This window comes from Pongo abelii, chromosome 13 (assembly GCF_028885655.2).
Source record: "Pongo abelii isolate AG06213 chromosome 13, NHGRI_mPonAbe1-v2.0_pri, whole genome shotgun sequence".
In the NCBI taxonomy this organism is placed as follows: Eukaryota; Metazoa; Chordata; class Mammalia; order Primates; family Hominidae; genus Pongo; species Pongo abelii.
Window position 1 is genome coordinate 90327103 of NC_071998.2, and position 21154 is coordinate 90348256.

Consider the following 21154-nt stretch of genomic DNA (forward strand, 5'->3'; position numbering starts at 1 on the left):
CTAATGCCCGACGGCAAGAGGAGAAAGATGTTTGCTCCAGCTCCAGAATGGAGGTGGTGGGGGTAGGGGGGTGGGGGACAGAGAGAGAGAGTCCTCCTTCCATCTTCTTGTTACAACTGGGCCCACAGGGCAGGTCTTCCTTTCAGTGACTCACATGTCTGAAACACCCCCACAGACACCCCCAGAAACAACACCCTACCAGCCATCCAGGCATCCTTTAATCCAATCACATTTATACCTAAAATTAACCATCACAGCTATTACCTTTTCCCTATTCTAAAACCTCTTATTTAAAACTTTAAATAAAAGTTCCCATTCATATTATTCATATATGCATACACGCATGCATATATATAATATAATATATTACATATATATTTTATATATATGCAATATTAAGAACATTTAACAGCCTGTATTGACAGGAACCCACCTATCAGATCAGAATAAATGCCCGCTGTGACTAAGCATTCTTGTCAGTGCTGCTTCCCGGTATTTTTGCTTAATCTACTTAATCTTCCTGCTTGAATGGTTTTTTTGGTTAGTGTACTTTCTCAAGTATGTTCCTCAGCAAGGGTAGAGGGATGACACACCCTAAGAATCCTTGCATATCAGCAAATATTTTTATTTTTCCACGTAGGTGTTATCCTAGCTTGCTGTATTCCAATTAGAAAGTTGGGTGCTCATCTGTTTCTGTTTCTGTTTCTGTTTTCTTTTTAACTAATTTCTTCTTTCTGTTGATTGTCAGGGAAAAAACAGTGATTAAACAGTGGTGAAATTGGAATTTGGGACTTTTCAAAAAATTAGGCTATGTCAAGGTTTCTAGTTCTCTCTTTAATTAGTCCATTCTGGGATTAAAAAATCTCTCCTAATATTGAAATTAATCTTTCTTTAGATAAAAAAAATCCTTTATTATTTGTTTAGTTTTTGTGATTATGTCATCTGTTTCCTTCTCTTCTTCGGAAATGCTTATTACTTGCAACTTAGGCCTTCAAGTGTTTTGCATCTTCTCCCTTCACGATTTTTGTCTTTTTACATTTGTTGCTCTGTTGTAAAGGCTACTAAGTCCATTTTCAGAAATGACTATCTTCTCTTTCAGCTTAGGTATTAAAAGTTTCAATGAGAATGCTGTAGTTTGTACCTAAAAAGTGCTTTTTATTTTATTTATTTACTTATTTATTTTTGAGACAGACTCTCGCTCTGTTGCCCAGGCTGGAGTGCAGTGGCATGGCTCACTGTAACCTCTGCCTCCCAGGCTCAAGTGACTCTCCCACCTCAGCCTCCCCAGTAGCTGGGGACTACAGGCATGAGCCACCACGCCAGCTAAATTTTGTATTTTTAGTAGAGACGGGGTTTCACCATATTGGCCAGGCTACTCTTGAACTCCTGGCCTCAGGTGATCCGGCCTCCTCAGCCTCCCAAAGCATTGGGATTACAGGCCACCGCACCCGGTCTAGAAAGTGATTTTTATTCTTCAATTGGATCTCCTCGAGAGCTTCTCTTAGATTGCTATTTAATATTCTCACCAGAGTCTTCTGACATCCTGCTCCAGTGGGTCCCCTGCTTGTTGAACTCTGCTGTGTCTCCTTTGTTCCGGTTATTGAGTGTTGGCTGGAACAGACGTTCTTTTCCCTAACCTGCTCATGACTTTGTCAGGTCAACTGTTGGGTAAAATCACTGGGATCTTTCCAGTGCCAGCAGGGCCTAGGCAATTCTAGTCTTAAGGGACAGTGGTGAACAAAACGGCCATGGTCACTCTGCTTCTGAGCAGACGGAGCAAGCTTCTGCCCACAGGTCCAAGGAGCAGCTTCTTGTCATATCAGGGACTAAGAGTAGTTACCTTACTCCTGTTCCCCTGCAGGTTCTATGAGGCCAGAAGAGTCTGGCTGGCCCTCCCAGGACCACACATGAGTGGCCTCCTCCAGGTGCACAAGCTGTCCTCTACTTGGACAGATATTATTTTTTAGGATTTAAGAAGTCATTGAAACTTAAAGCATCACCTCAAAGGAAAAGGGAAGGAGAGAGAAAGGAGTAAAAGAAAGCCACCGAAAGTACTGCTTGACTACGGAAGACTATAGATGCTATGTCTGTGTGTGTGTGTGTGTGTGTGTGTGTGTGTCTGTGTGTGTGTGTGTGGTGTCTGTAGCAGCTATAGTGCTGTATCTAAGTCATACAAACATTCTGATGTGACCCCAGCTAATTCCAGCCTTCCATTAACTGAAGCCATTTGCTCCTTGACTGGTTGGATCTTCTTCAGGTTCTGAGATCAGTAGTTTCACAAGACAGCTAATTAGCCCACATTCAGAAGCTCAAGAGCTTCATCAGGTCCTGCACCAGACAAACCTACTTCTGCTGTGAATTGGAATCGAGCCTATCCCTCCCTCCATTCGGCCAGACTTGGCCTCGTTTTCCTCTTCATATCACTTGGGGTTCAGTCAGAGAAGCAGAGCCACTTGGTGAGATAGACACAGTAAGGGGTTGGCTATAGACATTTCACCTCATATAATTGTGGGGAATGGTCTATGCAAGGCCATTATTTCCGTGTCTGGTGCTGGGGCCTGAAGTCAGCATCAGATACAGAAATGGGGAAGAAATGATGGACAGGAAATGGGGAACTGAGGATAAACTGGATCAGCTGGAACTCAGGGAATGGGGTGGAATCCACACTGGTATCTCACTTCGCCCAAGACTCCAACTTTGATGAGGGGGATGATTTAAAGAAGTTATGCATTTTCTCATGGAGCAAAAGCAAAATGCTGAACTGGCCCAGGGATCAGGGGAGCTGAAACGAGAGCGTCTGCAGGAGCTGGTGGGCTTGGGGGAGGCCGCAGGTCCCAATGCTGGCCCACACCACCCACAAGATATGTGACAATGTCTGTGAGGGCTTGTGCCCTGCCCTGGCCTCTGAACATAACAAGAATGTGGCTGCTGCTGCTCCCTTTCCTTGTTCTGAATCTCTTGCAAAATGTACTTGCGGCCAAAGCTGACCTGGCACGACCCAGAGAAGGGAATTCTAAGAAACACAACTCCAGCTTCACTAAATTGACATTGTAAAGCCCCCATACCCTGTAAGGCTGCAGTCTCATTATTGACTCTGGACTGAGGGCTACCTGATGGCCTTGTAGCTCACCTGTCTTCTTACTTTGTCCCAGTGCCTGTCCAGGTCAATGGAAGCTCCTTCCCTGTGTGTACCAGGCATTCCCAGCTTGGCCCTCCCAGAACTTCACCCCACCCCTTCATGGTCTGGATTTCAGAAACCAGATCTAATTCCAGCTGAAAGTCGAGGGAGTTTACGGAAAAATCTATGTGGATGTGGGCATCCTAGAACAAGGCTTTCCTCTTCTGTTCTGGATTCATGGGGAGCTTTAGGAAGCTGAAGCTGTGTGTGAGAAGGCTTCTCAGAGATACCGTGGAGTTCAAGGCTCAGGAATCTATACTTGGGAGAATGAAGTTAATATGGATGCTGCATTCACCTCGTCCAGGAGATCCTGCTTCCTCTCAGCCCCATCCTGGAGGGGTAGTACTGGACATTCCTGTTGTTTCGGGAGGCCAGGCATTACAGACAGCCTGGTCCAAACCTTTCATTGTTCTTCTAGAGGCATTGAGAATAGCAGCCTCATTAGGAGCAATGGCTGGAAGTAGACTGCCTAGCTTCACATCAGGGTTGACCTCGTATTAGGGTATGTGATCTTGGGCACATTACTTGCTCTATCCTTGATTTCTTCATATGTAAAATAGGGGAAAACAGTAGTACCTACCTTGGACTATTATGCCTATTAACTGACAAGTGGGCTAAGTGTCTGGCACCTAATAAATGCTCAATAAAAAGTATTATTATATGTAGACAATTTCCCCATAACCAGAGCCCTCCAACTCAAGGAAGCAGGCTGTGGGGACTTCCTCCAGTTCTGGGTGGTTCTTCATCACAACTATCCCTCAAACTCATAGCTGGCTGTTGGTCATCTCTTTCCAACATGTACACCATTCTGCCTTGCACTGGAGTTAGCTACTGGCTTGTCTGTCTTCTCACTAAGCTGGCTGTATTAGTCAGGGTTCTCTAGAGGGACAGAACTAATAAGATATATATATATATATATTCCTATTAATACTTAAACTCCCACATATATAAAAATATATAAATAAATACATATATAAAGGGGAGTTTATTAAGTATTAACTCACGTGATCACAAGGTCCCAAAACAGGCCGTGTGCAAGTTGAGGAGCAAGGAGAGATCCAATCCAAGTCCCAAAACTGTAGAACTTGGAGTCCAGTGTTTGAAGGCAGGAAGCCTCCAGCACGGGAGAAAGATGTAGGCTGGGAGGCCAGGCTAGTCTAGCTTTTTCACGTTTTTCTACCTGCTTTATATTCTAGCTGTGCTGGCAGCTGATTAGATGGTGCCCACCCAGATTAAGGGTGGGTCTGCCTTTCCCAGCCCACTGACTCAGATGTTAATCTCCTTTGGCAATACCCTTACAGACACACCCAAGATTAATACTTTGCATCCTTCAAGCCAATCAAGTTGACACTCAGTATTAACCATCACACTGGGGTTTCACTTAGCATCACTAGGAGCTGGGTCTACTTCATCGTTTCCCAGCACACAGCCTGGCAGATACTAGGCCTGCAGAAAAGCTTTGGGGGGAACCAACATCTTCAATTCCCAGAACTTCTGATTTGCAAAGACTTGGAGGTTGTCTAAGCCAATTTCCCACCAATTTTAGGAATTCCTCTTTTAGACCATTTTGCAGATAGTCTTCTAGTCTCTGCTTACATACTTCCAGTTATGGGAGACTTGCTATTACTCAGGGCAGCCCATTCTCTTTTTTTTTAAACCACCCTAATTTTAGAGCTTTCTAATTTTACTCAATAGGATTAATTTTTTCACCATTTGCATCAAGTTTTGGCTGGAGACTGCAAAATCATGCAGTGAGAGAGTTGGTAAATAAGAATTATTCTGGGTTTATGGATGACGTTATGAAATAGTAAAAAAGCTGACAGAGCACACAGTATAACTTTTATAAGCTTTGCTCAACTAGTCAGAAACAGGTCCTCGGAAATGTCTATTCATTTCTGCTTCCAGTGTTTATTGGGAAAATTCTTATATGGTTGTTATTTACAAAGCCAGACAGAAGTTTATAGAGAGTTTGAAGGTAGAAGTTTATAGAAGGCTTGATGTATTTGTCTGCATGCTAATCTCCTAAAAGTCCTCATTCTGGTCCACAATTTTGAGGAGTGGAGTAGTTGTAGTTCTTAGAGTGCATCTGAAAATCCCTGAAAGGAAGGGGTTAGGCTTTCCATTTTCTAAGAGATAGTTTTGCTGCCTTCTGGAAGGGATGCTTAGATCTCAGGATAGGTGCCTCCCAATAACCCAGAATGCTATCTAGAGTTTAGCCAGAACATTAGCCCCCTTGGATTAATTTGGAATTCATTTAAATACTCATTCCCTAATGCCTACTTTATGCAAGAATTTCCCTCAAGGTGCTCACAACTGATTGGAGGTAAACAAAGACATGATAATGACTCTGGTCCCAGCCAGAAAGTTCTTAGAGCCTCCTTATCCAAGCAATCTGTAGTGGAGTGAGGCTTTCCAGGAAACTTCAGAGAACCCCTCCTCTAAACCCTTTTTCAAGAGCAAATACGTGAGATTTGGGGGAGACTATTGTGTGATAGAAAAAACACCTGAAAGGAGAATCTGGTTCCCTGAGGGGAGAGGTCCACTTGCAGCTACCTCAGTGTTCTTTTGTATAGTGAAGAATCTCTAACATGCATACTGGCTCTAACATGCTGAACATTTACAACTAAAAAGCAGTCACAATCCCTGACCCCCAATTGCATAGAGCTTCATGATTTCCATCCTGCTCTCATTTGAATCTAATCCTCATGGTCTCCTGAGAGGCAGATGGGATGAGGACTATGATTTCCATTCTATGGATAAAGAAACCGAGGCTCAGCACGTGTCCAGGGTCGTGTGGCAGGGGAATGGCTGAGCCTGGAGTTCAGGTCTTTCCCCACCCACTGCGATTGTTGTGGGGCCTTCAGGTTATGACAATCCATAATTATATAGTCAGCCTTGAAACTGCAAAACATCTAAGGGGGTGGGGGGAACGTGACTATTAAGATGGTGAACGTAGCTTTTATGTGGAAGATATCTCAGTACAAAAGCATTTGTATGGAAGGAAAGGAGGAATGTGGGCTCAGACCACATCTGGGATAGTGGTCTTTCATCAGTTTATTAAATTCAGATTTATTGCTGACTTTCTGACCAAAAACATAGCTGTTAGCAGTCTATAACAAAGCAGAAATACGAATTTTCAGTGAATCTGAGAAAAAAAATAAAGAGAAGAGACGTTAATGACCTGTCGCTTGGAATAAATCTTAGTGGTCACATAAAGTAGGATGACAGGAATTTATATTGTCCCTCAACACTTGAATGGCTAATGTGGCTGGAGTGGAGAGCCACAGAAATTATTTCTCTTAAAAAGCCAGCACCTGTTTGCAGGCTTTTGGAACTGTTTGATGAAGTCAGGGAAGGTTGCCTTGATGTCCCCCAGTCAGGCTCTTGGTAGACAGCACCAACCTTGAGACAGAGGTGGTGTTTGAGCCCTGTCCTAAGACCCTTAACTTGGCTGGTCTCAGAGGCTGTCGAGGTTCCTGAGCTGTTCGGGGAGGACCCCCAAGAGGCTAGAGAAGATCTTCTGAGAGACACTGATGAGCAGGGCAGGGGCAGCCAGAAAGGGTCTCAGATGGCCTCAGGGTGGATGTCCATCTGAACAGGTCCCCGATCCCACCATACACTGGGATCCTGGATTCTGTACTATCAGAATTACTAGGTTAGAGCCAGAACAGCTCCCCAGAGATCTGTTAGTTCGACACCTCCACTTTTTTCAGATGAGAAGACTGAGATTCACAGCATGGAAATAACCAGCTCAAACATACAGGATAAGAGAGTGGCAGGTGCAGAAGGAGAGCTCAGACATCTAGACTCCTGGGCATCACACAGCCCCTATTAGCGTGACAATGGTCCTTCCTTATTCGAGTGTTAGTGAGTACAACCCTGCATCCCATTGATACCCAACAGATATACCATGTTTAGTGCTGGGAATGTACGATCCCCAACCCAAACAATCCCATTAAGATACTTCCTGCGAAAATCATTACCCATCCTAAAAACCTCTCTCACTGGTATAGCGTGTTACCATCTACACCATGTTTTCATGTATGGGATTCTTGCTAAATGAGTAGATTTTCGCTGCTGTTGCCACACACACACACAAATGGATAACAATGTGAGATGATGGGTATGATAGTTTGCTTCACGTTCTCTTTATGTGATCCTCACAACCATACTGAAAAGGCACACAGAATGGCTACTTTTATTCTTTTTGTACAGATGAAGAAACTGAGGTTCAAGGAGTAAGAATTTCCTGAAGAATCCATGTGTCTTTCAGTGAAATTCTGAATGTATTGTAATGAAGTACGGTTGGTGGGTTAAGTTAATGGATTAGTTAACACCGTTGCTGGGCACCATTAAGAACACAGAGAACCTCCAGCTCTGACCCTGTACCCCCCAGCTCTGATGCTGAGACATTGCTGTCCATTATGGAAAGAACAGGTCATCAAAACACCCTGACCTCTTTTGGAATGGCCGGGACCATCTTTCCTCCCAGAGCCCACAGAACCAGTTCCTGGAGGTTTAAGTTAATGAAAGCCAGCTTTTTCTATAAACAGTTCACCTAAAATGTAATCTCTTTTTGAGGGTTTCTAGATTTGATTTGGGTGTCCTATTTTTTTCTGTCATTTAAAAACACACTGTAAGTATTTTAAAACCCATTCATCAAAGGGAAAACTTCTGGCTAAATTTTATGCTTTTATTCATTTATCAAATTTACAGCATTTTATGAAGAGGGATTTCTTATCTATGTAGGTGTCTTTTCTATTAAAAGGTATAAAACTACCCTTTCCTCAAAATGATATGTATGTGGCAATAAATACCTGCATTAAAAATGGGAATTACAGCCAAGTGTTATGCATGGATACACCTGATCCTGTCTTTGTAATTATGGATGATATGTATTGATGCTGGGGATTATTTATCTCATGCTCCATAATTGGCTATTAATTTATGAATATGAGGGCTATATTCCAGGTAACCCAGAATGAAATGCTGCAGATTTGATTTATTGTGACCTGATAATGGGTGTTAGGGGTTATCCAAGTGACATACAGAGTACACAGAGGACACGGGAAGAAGCTGGAGTGTCGGAAGCCTTTGAACTTTGACAAATACCAGATGTGTGGAAGGGTTTTAGGGGCCTGAGATTTAAGCCCATTTAGAGCTTAAAATACCTTAATAATGATGACTTTAGTAGTCATTTCATTGATTCATTCCCCCATTTATTATTTTTATTTTCTTTTTGAGACAGGGCCTTGCTTTGTCACCAAGGCTGGAGTGCAGGGGCTTAATCACAGCTTACTGCAGCTTCGACCTCCAGGGCTTAAGTGATCCTCCTGCCACAGCCTCCTGAGTAGCTAAGACTACAGGCATGCACCACCATGCCTGGCTAATTTTTATATTTTTAGTAGAGATGAGGTTTCCCCATGTTGCTCAGGCTCATTCCCCCGTTTCAAACATATTATGGAGCACCCACTGTGTGCCAGGCACTGGGCTTGGCTCTGGGACACAAATCGTGAGCATAAACAGTTATGACCTCCTAGAGCCTATTCTCTTGTGAGGAAGGCACACCTTAAGATCACCACACATTTGTATCCCTCTCCCTTTTCTTCTTATTTATAGAACACTGATATTGTTTGGGTTGACAAGATGCCCAACTAAACAACCACATTTCCCAGATTCCCTTGCAGCTGAGGGTAGCCATATGACACGTTCTGGTCAAAGAGATATAACTGGAAACCTGCTGGTTATTTTGGCGACGTTGCTTTCCTGATAGGGTGGCTGCCTCTTCCATCTTGTTGCTTCCTTTTTTCCCCTTTCCTTAGGGAATATGAGTGTGCAGCTAGAAGTGAGCGGTTGTCTGGCAACTATGAGGTGGCAATCTAGAATTGTTATATGAGAAAAAATAAGCACCTATAGATGTGGTTAAACACATGGTTAACTGCATCTTTTTTACATACGACCAATGCAGTTCCTACTGTTACACTCACGTGTATTGGGTGTGAGATTATGAGGCCAGAATTCTCTGAAGGGGTGGTAGGAGCCTGGAAAGGGTGATCCCAGCAGTGGTCAACTGCCAGGACTTGAGAAATGTGTCTGCAAGTGCTAAATAAGGTCTAGACTCTCATGTTTCAAGGGCTACCCCAACGTACACAGCACGTTGGAGTGATCTGTAAATACTCTATCTATCTACCACCGCATTGCATTGTGAAGTGGACACTGCCCACTTCACAAGGTTGTCACTTAGGAGGTAGAGATGGAAGAGTGTGAGTGGAAGTCTCTTGAACAAAGGAAGGTGCTGCACAGAGGTCAATTACGTTTCTTTTCATACGAAATAGTCTGAAATTAAAGACAGACAGGAAACATAATATGTATGTACATATCACATTATATATAATGAAAGCCTAAGGAAAGGTGGATTTTTTTCTTTTAATTTAGAGATGGGGCCTCGCTCTGTAGCCCAGGCTGGAGTGCAGAGGCACAATCACAACTCACTGCAGCCTTAAACTCCTGGGCTCAAGTGATCCTCCCTCTTCAGCCTCCTAAATAGCTGGGACTACAGGGAGCAAAACTGGCTCCTGAAGGATGATGCAGAAGGCACTGGTTACAAAGGGCTGCATCAAAAGGGCACATAGATGGCGTGCCCAGCATAGCAAAGTCCTGACAGTAGGAAAATGCTGGGAACCCGCGTAGGAAAGAACCAAGCCAGGACCCAAGGACTTTCATATTTTAAAGAATGGATTGGAAACTAGATGACTGCTCAGTGTAAATGACCAATGGCAGGGTATAAGGGGTGTGTGTGTGTGTGTGTGTGTGTGTTTATGTTGAGGGTGATGTGGGGGAAGAGAAAAGCAGCGGATATAATTTTCTCCAACAGCCAGCTAAGCTGAAGGGATGTAGAGCCTATGATTGAATTTTTCAAAGCAGTATTTGTAAGGCTTCGGGGTCCAGAGCTAGAAGTGACTCTGCAGTACAAGCCTGGAAGAAATCCAGGCTCAGGACCGCCTTCCCTTTCCTCCCCAGAGCCTCCCACCGACTGTTTGACATGCACAAACTGGAGTTCTTTCCACACGGCGTGGCAGGGCCACGGAGAAACCGCTCCTGGGTAATTAGACAATTAGCTCCTTGCACTCTTCCTGCAGGAACAAATCCGGGCCCCCATGGCATCTGTCCCCTCCTGTTCCTCCAGCTGGCCTGCTTGCCACGCGCACACCCTCCCCGGAACCAGGCCCGGCTGTCTGCGCCCCCCGCCCCCTTCCACTTCCGCCACCAGAAGGGGTGCGGGGAGGCCGGGCGGGAGGGGAGGGCCCAAGGCTCGCGGGGGCGGGGTGACTGCCGCCCCAGCACGCGTGCCCCTGAACTTGTCTTCAAAGTTCTCCTACGGGGTTGGCAGCCCCCTCTTGAAAGCTGCTCCGTAGCGGAGGCAGCATATGGACTGTTGACAGAGCAGCTGCTGGGGAAGAAGACGCTGAAAGGAAGCCTCGAGGGATAAACAGGAGAAACCCATGTCACCACGTGGCGCCTGGGGCGCGCGTCAATGCTCCAGCTCGTTCACTCTCATCTCCTTCCGGGGGCGAGGAAAGTGGTTTTGGACTGCTGTGCTCGATTGTCTGCTCTTAAAATAATGAACATCATTATCATCCTAATGAGAATGAGTATGACAATGATAGCTAACAGTTGTCGAGCACTTGTAAGTGCCAGCCAGTTCTCTAAATGATTTCAGGTGCATTATTCCATTTACTTCTTCAAACCGCCCTCTGATGAAAGAACTGTTATTGTTCCCATTTTGAAGATGAAAAAACCAAGGCTAGAGAGCTTAAGGATTTTATGCTAGTCACAAGGCTAGTAACTGACCCAGGTCTCGTGCCAAAGCCTTCATTCACTCTTAGTCATTGTTGTGATTTCCTATTACAAGCATTTTGAGTGTCAGACCACTGTAGTAGGACTGATAATTAAGATGTGTGGTGTCATGTGATTTACAAAGCAATGAGGGCATTCATTCTCTCATTTGACCTCCAGAGAGTGGGGGCAGGTGAGAGTCATCTCTGCACTCCCAGCCTCTAGAACTGGGTCTGGCACAGAAGCATACAGTGAATTAGAGGAATAATACATGAATAAATCAATCAATCCTGGGGAAGTGCTTTCACATCCATTTGGCAGGTGAGAAAACAGACTCTTCAGAGAGTTTTGCCTGAAACCACATAATAACAAACTTGGTTGAGAGGAGATTTGAACTCTGAACTGCAGACCATAGGTCCTGTCCTCCCTCTTTTCTACCTGGAATGTAACAGGTTAAGTGGGGGAGAAGTCTGGGTTGGGGGTGGGGCAGGGAAAGAACATAAAGCCATGAGTGCGGTTTATTTCACAGTTGCTTACTGATAACTTAATAAATCCCCAGGGTAGAGAGCTTGAAGAGTATTGTTTCAAATGACGTCTAGATTGAGCAAAAAGATGTTAATTTTTTTTTCCTGTCCAGAGCCCTGTCTGCAACCTTATCCCCAGTGGCCCCAGGAAGCTGTGGGTCTGTCAAATGCCATTTCCCCAGGTGGATCAGTCATCCCAGTTGGGGATCTGGACCTTCCAGACATGAAGGCAGAAACGAAGAGCCCATTCATCACATTGAAAGCTGATACCTGACAGAGATTCAATCCCATCTTGATGCTGGAAACTTGGAGAGAAATGAAGTGGATTAATTTTCTCAGGTACCAAAGAAAAAAGTTTCTGAATATCAAAGGTAGGACCAGAAACTGCATGAATGGCTCTACTAGAAATCTCCACTCCAGGGCGTGGCAAATCAGGGCCTGGCTATTGGCAGTCTCTTGTTTCTAGAACATGTTTCTGGAAGATTCTTCAAATGCATGTTGCACACAAATATGTCAAGCATGAATTTACTATGCTATTTGGCACAGGGAAAATGCTATATCCAAACTGCCTCCTTTTAAGTTGAGAATGGGCTGGAAACCTGGAGGAGGTCAGATTCCTAAGGATGGGCTTTGCTAAGCAGAGGAATATGGGGAGGCTGCAAACTGGATTAGCCAAGAGAAAGCTAAATCATTAACATTTTGTGTGCTTGAACTTAAGAATTTCTGAGTCCTCTGGAGTTCATGGACATAAGGACAAGAACAGAAGGCTGCCACATCTGAATTGCAAACCTTTTTAAAGGTCCACTGAGACCAGAGGCACTTCTACTCCAGCCCTTCTCTAATGGGTGAGGCACAAGGGTAACCTTAATGGAGTTCTTGTATGTAAAGAAAGGAACCAGATTCCTGGGCCCTTCTGACTACCCATGATTTCTCCCCAACCTCATCTGATATGCTTTTGCCTCTGGGTGTTTGCTTACACTGTTCCTGGTGCCTGGAATGCATATTCCTCTTTTCCGCTCACCAAACTTTCATTTATGCTTAGAAGCATAAATCGAGTCACACCCCTTGTGTGTGAAGCCTTCCTTGGACACTCCCCGCGGAGTTGGTTACATTCTGTTTGGGATTCCCACTTTGCACATTCTTCTACTTGTCACATGCTATTGTCTTCATTTTGTTTGTTTGTTTTAAGAGTCTGTTTCCCACAGGCAGGAAGGAGGACAGGCTTCCTATTCCCTTTCAGAGGTCCAAGGGCCAGGTAGATTCTGGTGCTTGTTAGCGGCTCCTTTTTGAAAGAACAGGAAGGTATAAAGTCTAACCTGTTGACAACGCCAGGATGGTTTTACTTTGTATTATTCATTTTTAGCAAATTTCCAAGGGGACTTTGAGAGACCAATGGGGAACAATGTGGAGGACTCCTGAGATGCAGACTCCTGGAACTTTCCCTGTCCCTGAGTTGTGGTTCAATAGAAAATGTGCACTTAGAAAGATATCTGCCCAAGTCAAACCTGTGTCCCAGGGAAAGGGAGGGCAAGGTGGAGATGGCAGATCTCATCCCCAAAGACCTCCAAAGGGCCCTTTGGCACCGTGATTGCTCCCTCTTCGGTCCTTCCAAGCCCTGTTGTGTTATAATCCCTGTTATTCAAATTGCTCCAGAGGAATCCATGCCAGTCCATTCTGGCTTAGTCATTTCACTCATCAGCCCAGGATCCAGGGTGAGTCATTCAGCTTCAGGTTCCTTCACTTGTGGATAACAAAGTTGCTAATTTCATAGGATGGTTAGAAGAATTAAATAAGAGGTTATTTATTTATCCATGTATTTGTTTACACAATTTAAATGGCAGTATAACATAGACTGAAGTGCATGAATTGTAACTATAAGCTCAATGATTTTTTTTTACATACATGTGCAGCTGGTAACCACCACCCAGATCAAGATAGAGAGTTAAATGAGATTTTAAAAGCTGACAGAAGCTTATAAACTGTAAAGCGCTGAAGAAATGTTGGTTTTGAGTATTACCAGGAGGTGGAGCCTCTTTCCCATTAAATTCCTCCCCTATAACTTCTAGGTTTTTAGAAATCATTAGCACCAGTTGCAACACCCTAGCAAATCATTGCTGGTGCCAGGACCTTGATATCCGAGCCATGCAGAGTGGAGACACAGACCCATCCATTGCTGTTAATCTCCACATTATCAGCATGACTTCTCTGAGTCATGCTAGCCCCTGCACCCTCCCCTTTAGGCAGCAGGATGTCCTCACAAAACAGGGCCATTGACAACACAGTTGTGCAATTTCTATTCAGTACAATTTGATTCAAAAAGATGCGCCCTTTATGCTGGCGCTGGACAGAGAAGGGGAGAAGAAACTTTCTTGGCTGGGCCCTCCAAGGGGGCTTGAAATCTGTGAGGCTGTGGCCAGTTTATACATACCTGTGAAGTGAAGCCCGCAGAGGCAAGAGCTGTGACTGTCACCTTTCTCACCTATGGGATTCTCTATCAGAGGGTTTCCAGACCCTCTCTCCAGTGCTGTCTACTCCTCTGGGCTGTAGCCAGCTTCTGCACTTTACCTGCTAGATTTCTCTCCTGGCTACTCTATGGCCCTCGGAACTTGGTGATTTCCTAAGAAACCCATCTTTTTACCTCTTCCACCTGGCTTCCTCCTCCTGGCTTCCCTCTTTCTCCATTCTGGCATCACTAACTCCCAATCATCCACTCTAAGCCACGTCCAAGGGTCAATTTTACACTGGCCGTGGTTCTTCCTTCTGAACTTTCTCTGTCATTAGCTCCAGTGTCACCTTGAAAAGCCCCCATTCTGCCAGAGCCTCCTAACTGGCTTTCTGCCAAAGCTGGAGTCCACTCCGTCACTTCCCTGACAAATGTTACCCACCCTTCCAGACCAAGGAAAACGCCTCTGCCTCCCAGAAGCACTCCTCGATTTCTTCAGTTACATGTTATTTACCTTTTCCAACTGTTGACTACGGCCAGCCTTTCTCACATTTTCTAAGTTTCTCACTCTATCTTTCTGTCTCTGGTGTTAGCACAGTATTTGGCCCTGGGTGTTGGTGAATGAATGGATGAATGCTGCATTCATGGCTAGACAACATAAGTAAAGGCAAAGCCATTGAGCTATTAATCATACTTTCAGAGACCCAAACCTCTTTTAAAAGGCCAGAATATGCTAATTCAAGTGGAGGCTGTGAGAGTCTTCCTTTATCCTCTCCATCCCTGACCCTTGAGCCTAACAGAAATGGGCAGACACCTGACACCTCACACTGCTCAGTGCATGAAAATGCTGAATCTAGAGAAACTTTGTCATAATTACCTACCTACTTGAAAGTACAAACTACGTAATTTGACTTTAAGTGTTCTTAAATTAATATAAATAATGAAGTATGCTCAGAATACTCAAGTACTGGTACATCAAATTGAAAACAATTAAAATTAAGACGGATTTATTAGTATTGTGACTATTATTGATTAAAATGGTAATGATAAATAAGGAGAAATGTTAAGTACAACAGGGAGTTGGTAATATTTCTTCAAAGTAATCATTTTGCTGTGACTACCCAATTATTAGTACATTTAATGTGTTATTCAGTGCAATTAATTACCCACTTTGCTTCTGGGAAGGCACTAGGAAAAGATTGCTTTCTGCCTGGAGTGGAAAAGCCACTGCTTCTGGAGTGATGCGTGATGAAGACCACGCTCTTTGCGGATGTGGCTCCTAGCAACTCTGATAGAAGCTGCACATGCCCTTGGGGAAGAAGGGACACAACAGATATAGCAGGTTCTCACTCTCACAGTCACTTGCTTTTGTAACCATGGGAGGTGCTGGTAAGTGGGCTGGAGGATGGAATCAGGAAACCTAACTTGAGTCTTGGATGGGTCAACTAGTTGGGTGACCTGAGTTTAGCTGCTGTGTCTCTCAGTGGTTCATTTTCCTCCTCTGTAGAATGGGAATAATACAACCTGCCTGTAGAGATCTCTATGTAAAGGGGACCTGTCAGTGGTGCAGATGTGCTGGGCTACAGCGATTACATGTCAAGAGCCTCAGGTCTTCCCCCAGGCTCACTCTGACTTGGAAATTTGCTTCTGGCTCCTGTAAACCACTTCTGGGAGTCACCTCTGGCAGCGTGCCATAGGTCTGCGACATCTAAATGCAAGGTGAATGTGGAAGTTTGCATACCTGCCCTCTACCCCCACTGTCTGAGGCATTTGAACAAGAGCGACTCCATCTTGAACAGGGGCTGGGTAAAATAAGGCCGAGACCTGCTGGGCTGCATTTCCAGGAGGTTAGGCATTCTTAGTCACAAGATGAGATAGAAGGTCAGCAGAAGATACAGGTCACAAGACCTTGCTGATAAAATAGTTTGCGGTAAAGAAGCTGGCCAAAACTCACCAAAACCAAGATGGCGTTGAAAGTGACCTCTGGTCATCCTCACTCCTCATTATACACTAATTACAATGCATTAGCATGCTAAAAGACACTCCCACCAGTGCCATGACGGTTTACAAAAGCCACGGCAATGTCAGGAAGTTACCCTATATGGTCTAAAAAGGGGAGGAACCCTCAGTTCCGGGAATCGCCCACACCTTTCCTGGAAAACTCATGAATAATCCACCCCTTATTTAGCATACAATCAAGAAATAACTGTAAGTATAATCAGTCGAACAGCCCACACCACTGCTCTGCCTATGGAGTAGCCATTCTTTATTCTTTTACTTTTTTAAACTTGCTTTCACTTTACTTTTTGGACTTGCCCCAAATTGTTTCTTGTGTGAGGTCCAAGAACCCTCTGTTGGGGTCTGGATAAGGACCCCTTTCCAGTAACACCACTCCATCCTACATCCCCGATCCAGGTGATAGGCTCCACTAGCCTTCTTTTCTCTCTTTGCTGGGAAGAATGTTAGATGGGACAAATGATGAGATAACAATTGCTGGACACTTTTACAAAGCTCTTGCCTATTTGTTTTCTTATTGTCTGTACAACCATTCTACTAGGTCAAGGAGGTTTTATTAACTTCATTTTACAAACAAAGACACTAGGGTTTGGACAATAGGGTCTAGAGAGGAAAAGCGACTCTCTCAAGGTCACAGAGCTAAGAAGTGGTAGCTTGTGTACTTGAACTTGAACCCTCTGACCCCAGGAACCAGGCTCCCTGCCCCTTTAGCTTTCTTATATTATTGCCACATTTCCTTATCCTCAAGTCTTCCAGCTCCCAACTCTCCCCTATGCCAAGGTTCACTGTATTGTTTCATAAAGCTAATTGCTAGTTTTTACATAAAGGCTTTATTTTCTGAGCCCTAAATTGCCCAAATTAGATTTTATTAAGCTCACACGTATGATTTTCCTTGTTTTTATTAAAATTAAGTTCACTCACTTGCCATTTGCAAGGGAGTTTGAAATTAGATTGCTTGGTATCCACGGAAACACAGGGAGAATCTTCTATGTGATCAGACTTTTACCCACAGAATAGAAAAAAAAAGGCAGCTGGTAATTAGGTGCGTAATTCATAGGCAAGCTCCAGAGCTCCGTGGCCAGGATCCTCTGCTTTGTGGCTGAGACATTATGACAGCTCTTCCGGCGTTTCCCTGTGCTGGGGAGGAGCAGGAAGGATGGGGGCGTGGGAGGAGCTGGTGTCAGTCCTAGCTCTGCCCCTCCCTCATTCTGTAGTTTTGGGAAAGGCAAGTCTCTTATTCTGGGCCTCAGTTTTCCCATCTGTAAAATGGGGGAATTAAGGAAGTTAGGCATGGCAAAAATATTTTATTCCACATTTTACTTCTGATTCCTGGTAGCGAATGGCTGTAACACTGTGATGGGAAGGCTTTTCAGGTCATACCTGGACTCAGCAGAAAATTGCATGTTGATTAACTCACTCATTCAGCAATTACTAATTGAGCAACTGCTGAGTACCAGGGACTCTTTCAGGCACTGGGGAATAGGTGAACAACTTAGAAGAGGCTCAGTTCTCAGGATACAACAACTATAAAAACAGACAGCTAAATAAATTAAATTTAAAAATTATCATAAGAGAAGACAAATCAGGGAAGGTGATGCTACCTTAGATTTGGGGGGATCAGCAGGAGATGATATTTGAGCTGAGACCTGAGAGGACAAGAAAAACTCAGTCATGAGGAGATCTGGCTGCGGCCAATGTGTGGGTCACAAGGTGGGATGGAACTTGGCATGCACAAGGAATAGAGACAAAGCCAGCGTGGTAGCTGAGGGTGAGATGGTCTCAGATGGACTCAGCGTGGGAGACAGTGGCTAGATGGTGATTGATTTGTTATGTCTGCCATTGACAAGGGAGCAGGTAGCCTCACTGGTGTGTGCTCCCTATTTGTAATCCCTGGACTAAATGATCTCAGCAGTGACATTCCAGGATCTTGTAGGCAAGGGCCCCTTTCCAGTATAGGGGTGTGGCTTCCAGAAGGAAGTTGTGGTTGTGTTACTTCCAATAGGGTGGGTAGGGAGGGAAGAGTCCCTTGGGAAAGGGGTTGTCATTTGAACTGGGCTTTGAAGGATGCTCATGTCCATACAAAAGGGCGACATGTCCTTCTCCTTGGTACCTATTTTAGCCTGAAGAATCTGGGATGCTTCTTCAGCAATTTAGGCAAGGTTTAGCCTGCCATGGGTAAGGAAGACTATCTGTTGGCCGTTAGTCAGGTGACATAGGCAAGACACTTCAGTTTTTCTGAGCCATAGTTCCTTCATCTTTAAAATGAGACAGCAATAAAATTTACCCCTCAGAGTTTTGTGAGAATTAAGTAATAAATTGGCACAAAAAACTTTGTGAAATATGATACCAGCATTTTAATACTTATAATTTATATATGAAACAGCCTTAATACAATATTGACACTATTAAGTACTATTAGTAAGATTTAAAACTTTTTGTTATTATTAGGATGACTCTTGATGCTCATCCCTCAGAAGAACTTCATGATTTTTTCCTGAGTGTAAATTGTCACAGCTTTTGTGGAAAACAATGAGCAGTGTGCATCAATGGCTTAAAAAATATTCTTTTTGCCCAGGAATTCTACTTCTTAGAATTTAACAAAACTAAATAAGTGGACTTCTGCTTCTGGCCATGGTTGAGTAGCCTGTAGCAGCCTAATGCTCCTGCTAAGAACTAGAAACACTGAACAAAATACAAAAGAAAAGTTGTGTGTATTCACCCAATGGAATAATATACAGCAATGAAAATGAATTATTGCTACAAGAGAAACATCATGGATGAACCTTACAAACAATGTTGAGCAAAGGAACCAGATGTAAAATCTAGGCCAGGCAGGGTGGCTCACACCTCTAATCCCAGCCCTTTGGAAGGCCAAGGTGGGAGGACTGCTTGAGTCCAAGAGTTCAAGACCAGCCTGGGTAACATAGTGAGACCCCAGCTCATAAAAAAAGCCCCATCTCCACTCCTTCTGGAATCTCCACCTGGCTCAGCCTGCCTGCCTCGACTCCTGCCTCCATCACATCCATCAGAGTGACCCAGAAGTCCTTCAAAGTGTCCACCTCTGGCCCCTGGGCCTTCAGCAGCTGCACCTACGTGAGTGGGCCTGGTGTCTGCATCAGCTCCTTGAGCTGCTCCCGAGTGGGGAGCAGCAGCTTTCAGGGTGGCCTGGGTGGAGGCTATGGTGGGGCCAGTGGCATGGGAGGCATCACCGCCATCGTGGTCAACCAGAGCCTGCTAAGCCCCCTTAACCTGGAGGTGGACCCCAACATCCAGGCCGTGTGCACCCAGGAGAAGGAGCAGATCAAGACCCTCAACAACAAGTTTGCCTCCTTCATCGACAAGGTACGGTTCCTGGAGCAGCAGAACAAGGTGCTGGAGACCAAGTGGAGCCTCCTGCAGCAGCAGAAGACAGCTCGGAGCAACATGGACAACATGTTGGAGAGCTACATCAACAACCTTAGGCGGCAGCTGGAGACTCTGGGCCAGGAGAAGCTGAAGCTGGAGGCAGAGCTTGGCAACATGTAGGGGCTGGGGGAGGACTTCAAGAACAAGTATGAGGATGAAATCAATAAGCATACAGAGATGGAGAATGAATTTGTCCTCATCAAGAAGGATGTTGATGAAGCTTACATGAACAAGGTAGAGCTGGAGTCCCCCCTGGAAGGGCTGACTGACGAGATCAACTTCCTCAGGCAGCTGTATGAAGAGGAGATCCGGGAGCTGCAGTCCCAGATCTCCCACATGTCTATAGTGCTGTCCATGGACAACAGCTGCTCTCTGGACATGGACAGCATCATCCCTGAGGTCAAGGTGCAGTACGAGGAGATTGCCAACTGCAGCCGGGCTGAGGCTGAGAGCATGTACCAGATCAAGTAGGAGGAGCTGCAGACGCTAGCTGGGAAGCACCGGGATGACCTACTGCACACAAAGACTGAGATCTCAGAGATGAACTGGAACATCAGCCGGCTCCAGGCTGAGACCGAGAGCCTCAAAGGCCAGAGGGCTTCCCTGGAGGCCGCCATCACAGATGCCGAGCAGCGTGGGGCGCTGGCTGTTAAGGGTGCCAACGCCAAGCTGTCCGAGCTGGAGGCCACCCAGCAGCGGGCCAACAGGACATGACGAGGCAGCTGCGTGAGTACCAGGAGCTGACGAACGTCAGGCTTACCCTGGACATCGAGATCGCCACCTACAGGAAGCTGCTGGAGGGCGAGGAGAGCCGGCTGGAGTCTGGGATGCAGACCGTTGAGTATCCATACGAAGACCACCAGCAGCTATGCAGGTGGGCTGAGCTCGGCCTATGGGAGCCTCACAAGCCCCGGCATCAGCTACCGCCTGGGCTCCAGCTTTGGCTCTGGCGTGGGCTCCAGCTCATTCAGCCGCACCAGCTCCACCAGGGTCGTGGTTGTGAAGAAGATCGAGACCCATGATGGGAAGCTGGAGTCCGAGTCCTCTGACGTCCTGTCCAAGTGAACAGCTGCGGCAGCCCCTCCCAGCCTGCCCCTCCTGGCTGACCCAGAGCAGGGGAGGGAGTCCGCTGTGAGGGAAGCACAGGGAACAGGAGATCCACCTCAGGCTCAGCCCTCATCCTCAGCCCACGTTCGGGGGAGTTCACTCCCTGGGGCACCCCCTTTGCCCATGCCTCCAGCTACAAAACAATTCAATTGCTGTTTTTTGTTTTTTTTTTTTGTCCAAAATAACCTCAGCTAGCTCTGAAAAAAAAATCTGCACAATTTTATACTTGAATTTGTATAAAATTCAAATATATATTTATGTATAGATGACATAAAATACATTAAAATGTATCTAAAACATAAATATATATGTAAGTATGAAATATATTAGTAAATATATAAATATAATTTATATTTGTATTTATACTTTATAAGATAAATAAGCAACCATATAAATATAATGTATGTTTGAATTTATAGAAAATTTAATCTAATGATGCTTAAAGTTAGGATAGTATTACTCTGAGGGGAAGTGTAGTGATTAGATGGAGACACAAAAGGGCCTTGGGTTCTGGCAATATTCTGTTTCTTGATCTGGGTGGTGGTTCTGTGAGGTATTCACTTTGTGAAAGGTCATTAAACTGTGCTCTTTTGATTTTTGCACTTTTCCATATGTATGGTTCACTTCGATTTTAAGAGAGTTTGC

At 44.9% G+C, this 21154-nt stretch overlaps 1 pseudogene; it reads left to right on the top strand.

Moving 5' to 3' along the window:
• The first annotated feature begins 13076 nt into the window (after positions 1 to 13076).
• LOC100457488 (keratin, type II cytoskeletal 8-like) lies at positions 13077 to 20637 on the top strand (annotated as a pseudogene).
• Positions 20638 to 21154: the final 517 nt, after the last annotated feature.